Source organism: Endocarpon pusillum, assembly GCF_000464535.1.
Source record: "Endocarpon pusillum Z07020 unplaced genomic scaffold scaffold1082, whole genome shotgun sequence".
Lineage (NCBI taxonomy): Eukaryota > Fungi > Ascomycota > Eurotiomycetes > Verrucariales > Verrucariaceae > Endocarpon > Endocarpon pusillum.
In genome coordinates, this window is record NW_006913622.1 from 760 (window position 1) to 6,386 (window position 5,627).

The following is a 5,627-nucleotide window of genomic DNA, read 5'->3' on the forward strand; positions in this document are numbered from 1 at the left end:
TATTAGTATAGCAATATAAATACTATTAAGTACGAAAAAGTTATCCTTAAGAGTTATATAAGCGATAATTTCTTTATTAATAATAAGTACTATATAGTTATCTATATCTATATATTTCACTCTATTTAATTTTAATTAGCTAAGAGATAAGAGATTACTTATACAGGCTAGCATATATACTATATTATTAATATTTATATAGTTATCTTTTGTCTTAATTCTAATAATATTAACTTGTTTAGCTATAATAGTACTAGATTAATAGTAATATAAATTATTTATTTATAGTTATTAGTGCTTAAAACTAATTACTCTAGCTAGTAATATATTTACTAGCACAGGAATTAATATATTAATTACGTTTTTTATCAAGCTTAATTAACTTTACTATATAAATAATATTATAAGGGAACTCTTGCTATTCAAAGTCACTATCTATGCTATTTTTAGCTTTTATCTAATTAATATAGCATTTAAAGGCTAGCCGCTTTAACTTAATAGTATTTCTCTTTTTATTAGTGCTTCTTTTAGTCTGTTTAGCTAGTTTATAATTCTTGTAAAGTGGCTAAGAGTTTATTATAGTTATAATATTAGATCTTAGTCAGGTTCTTATATTGTCTGCTTCTAAATCTCACGCTTATAGTTACTTTAGATAACAGGCTTATCTTGAGATCTATATTAATTCGTACTTCTTTAGAAGTAAGTATCTATTAAATGTCAGCTAGCTTTATATCCTTCTGATTAAGAATATGCTCTTTCTTATTATTAAATTAGGTAGAAAGGCCTTTAAGGAATTAAATAATCTGAATATCCTTCTAAATATCTCTTGTAGAGTTAATAACTATACGAATCTGTTTAATAATAGCTAATAGCTTATTAATATAAGCATTAATAGACTTTAAGGCTAAAGGATTTATAAAATTAGCTAGATAAGAAAAGAGCTCTTATAAAGACATATAGATAATACTCTGTCTGACTTATAAGTATATAGATTTAAGATGATTCTAGATAAGCTATAGATTATTAATAGCCTTAATGCCTTAAAACAGCTTATTACTTATATTTCTCTTTAGGATATAGGCTGCTTTCGCAGCTTTATAATTATCTAGGTCATTTAATAGACTAGGGGCGATGTATTTCTATAGCTCTTTCTTTATCAGACATAAATAGGCTAAATTAGACTAATAAGGCTAGTTTTTAAAGGCCTTAAGCTTCTCTCGCTTCTTATAATTATTATTATTAGTAGAGCTTATCTTATAGAGACTATAAAGGAGTTTAGAGAGCTTTAAGGCTATAGAGGAGTCTAATTAACTTAAGGTTCTAAAACTATCAGGCAGATTTAAGACCTTTCAAAATAGAGGGTTATAAGATGCTATTAATTAGGATCTCCTTTAATTGCTTAATGCTCTATTTATCTATTAGCGTTCAGAGGATGCTCTCTAGGCTTATAATCTGTTAAAAGTAACGCTAAAACTACTTTTGCTATCTATAGATGTCTATATTTAATCAAAATAATTAATTTAGTAATTTATACAAAAGGTATATCTAACTCCTGTCTAAAGTTTAAGTATAATCTTACTCTAATAACTAATAGTCTATGCCTATTCTAGTATAGCCCTAGGTTTTATATAATAACTACTAGGCTAGCAGCTTAGCAGAAATTTAATAGAATCTAGATAAACAAATTTAAGGTTAAGATAGTATAAGACTAGCCCTAACTAAAGAATATTAAGAAAATATAATTTTTCCTTAGATTTATAAACTTTTCTATTAAGAAATAAAAGTAGAGTCTTTATTCTAAGAGCTAAAGAAATAATTTATATCTGCTTTTATACTTATAATATTTAATTTAAAGAAATAAATAGTCCTAAAAATAGATGTATTAGACTATACTATAAGAATATATATAAGTTAACTAGATAATAAAGGACAACTAAGACTAGTTGCTTTTTACTTAAGAAAAATAATTTTAATAAAACTTAATTATAAGATTTATAATAAGAAATTCTTAGTTATTATAATAATATTTAATATAAGCATAGATACTTGGTAAGACAAAGTGATTAGTAATATCTCAGACTACCTAGCAAAGAAAAAGAATAATAATAATAGTAATGTGTAGGTGTTGCACATACTATACGAAGCGCGGGAGCTACTAGAAGAAGGAAGAGGGCAGGACGCTAGAGGCGCCTAACATAAAGAGAGACTAACGAGATCCACTAAGGCGATCGTCTAAAGTATAAAGGACAGGAGATTAAAACAGAAACTACCTTAGGCGAACCCTTACTAGGAAGCGCACGCCCCCTGAAAGCGTTATACGCTATAGTAGTAAAGCGAAACATAGCTGATAATAAGACACAGTACTCTCTAAGACCTACTGCCTTCTATCGCCTAGTATAGACAGGTAACGCCCCTAGAAAAGAGGAGAAGAAAATCATAATTAAGATATTCGATAAAATAGAGAAGCGTATAGTGTGTAAGGAGAAAGCGAAGAAACTAGTAAAAAGGATTAAGAAAGCAGCCTTTAGACTTATAAAGATAAACAGAATAAGAAATAAGGACATCAAGGTTATAGCCTTATCTAAGGAGGCAAAAGCTGCCCTCTTAAAAGATATAAAATAGATTAAGGCAGTAAGGACTTTAGCAGCGCTTTAGTAACATACCTTCGCAGTTATAGTATATAGCATCTAAGTAAATAAGGTAAACACTACTAAATAGCTAGAAGAGATCAAAAGGCTATAGGCGCTTAATAGCAGCCTATATAAAGATATCAAGATTATTAAGATAGGCTAGTCAGTTAAGGCGATTAAAGATAAGAAGACCTTTTTCTCACTCCTAGTTAAGGTAGAAACTACTAAGATAATAAACTAAATACTAATTAAGGGGTTTATAATTAATTATAAGCTTAAGCACTATAAATAGTTTATATATAGCTATTTAATCTAGTACTATAACTGTCAAGGTTATAGATATCTAAATAAGCAGTATAGATAACTTATATATTATAAGTATTACGCAGCTCTTTATAATACTAAGGAGTGTCCTAATAAAGAGGCTATAAATCATTATTATTATATAGTCTATGTATAGCCAGAGCACTAAGCATAATCGCCCTCTTATAAGGTAAGATAAGCTAAGAAACTATATCTAGTAAAGAATAAATACGGAAAGTTCTAACCTTATTAAAATGCCTTACCCTTGGTAGAGCCTTAGAACACTCTGACAGGGACTATTAAGCGTATAAGTCCTACTAGCGACTTAACAGACTCTAGCTGCGACAGCAGCATAATAATATCTTTAACTCTGCTAATAAGGCGCCTAAGAAGTGATAGCCTTTAGTACCTTATAGATGCTAAATCCAGGGATAAGGCCTTTGCTAAGGTTAAATGTAGCCGCCTGCTTAGAAAGCTTACTACTATAGTACTAGGTCAAAAGTCTCTGTGCACACGAATTTTACTACCTCCCCCTAACTGTTCTTTACTCTATACATTTTATTACTACACACTAAACTCTGATCAGAATTTTATGAAAAATAGCTTAAAATGACTGTTAATATCTAGTGATTATAATCGTACTAATTTCCTAATTAGGTCTCTTGATTTAGTATCTAGTGTGCTATTCTTTTGCACGCAGTACAGCATTCACCCGGTTATCTATTAACTTGATTAGGGAGTCGATTTTATTCTGCAGAATAGTCTCCTATGCTTCTACGATTACTCGAGCTAATTCATCATACGCTGCTTGCGAATCCCCTAGATCCTTAAGATGTGAATACTGCTGATTAATCTACTGCTTCATCTAAGTTTAGACGTGTTTAATTAGGTTCAAATCTGGGGAATAGAGTGCCTAATCAAGTACTGATATACCTTGATCTTTGAACTATTTCGTAACTTTTTTAGCTATATAAATTAGGGCATTATTTTGTATAAACGTTATACTAGGTTGCTAGCATCTCTTGATAGTTTAGTTAAGTACATTAATATAGAAATTAGCTAAGTATCTATTGCGTTACGCTTGTTTATCACAAGTTATAATAACTAAATCAGAACGTCCTTTAATCCAAATAGTACCTTATATTATAATACTTATATCATAGCCCTTTTTATAGGTTTGTACGAATTAAGGATCCCATTTCTGTGTAGCTATACACTAGGCCTATTTATGTTAACCTCTTTTGCCTTGTTTAACGCTTGATTTATCCGAGAATATTATTGTAGCCTACTCTTTAACGCTCTAGTCTTTACAATTTAATACCTATTGATATTAAAGATTAATCACTTCTAGTATTAATTCTAGTCTTTTTTTGCATTACTATTTACAGAGATGATAAGGAAGTAGAATTCGCTTAATAGTACTGTCAAAGAGTTGAATCTGTAGATCTTGACGCATTTGTGCATAAGTTGATTTGGGATAGGAACGAGCATATCGTACAATGGCTCTTTTATCTCTTTCGGACGTTATAAAGGGTCTGCCCGCACGAGAGATCGATTTGTGGAGGTTGCGTTGTTCAGATAGTTCGTAGGTATATTAGACGGTTAAGGGCGTGAAATTGAGTATGCGACTAATTTCAGCGAATCTCACTTTACATTTGGCTGCGCCTACTATCTCTGCGCGCTCAATAGGCGTTAACTCATGATGAAGAGGCCTATTACTACTGATTTCGCGTAGCGGCCTTCGTGGGGGCATAATTTGTTGATAGAATAGGTGGGTTGTAGGTGTAAAACGCGAAAAAACGCGAAAAACGTGAAATCAACAGAGACTTTTGACCGGGTACTGTATAGGCCTTAATAACTCCTAAGAGAATAGCTCTAACAAAGAAGTTATAATATATTAGATACTAAAACTCTATTAATCCTATAATATAATATGCAGAAGGAGAGAATAGACACTATAATCTTACTCTTTAAAGACGACTATATTCTTAACTATAATATTATAACTATTCAGAAGCTATAGCATAACCTACGAATATATACCTTACTTAATACCTATAGAAGGGGCTTTACTCTACTTTATAACTTAAGAAAAGACACTAGTATATGCTTTTATATTAAAGACAATATAGATATTAATAACTAGGAGGTCTATTACAAATCTCCTGATATTGTATTACTAGTAATTTGAACACGTTTTAGTAATAAACTAATGATAATACATATCTATAATATATATAGCAGGTTACCCGCCTTGTACTTAGTAATAGAGGCGCTCCCTATAATATTAGTGCTTTATAACCTTTTAGTCAGACTAAAGGAGCATGTCTTACTAGGAGACTTCAACTTATATTATCTATATTAGAGCGGAATCTTATACAGCACTAAGTATAAAGCAGCAGAGCAATTAATTAATCTTATTACTAACGCTAAACTAGAACTAGTTCTTCCCTTAGGCACTGTTATCTAGAAGGCGAAGGGCCTCCGCTTAACTATTAACCTAGTATTTATTTCTGCCTTATAAACTTTATAACTTAATTATTACTAAGTAGAACATAACTTATACTAATTAGTTAATTATCTTCTTTTCTTAACTTAGTTATATATAGAGAGCATACCTTATATAAAGAGGCTAAGAAGGGCCTAAAAGCTTATTAATATAAGTAAGGTAATAGAAATAACTATAATAACATT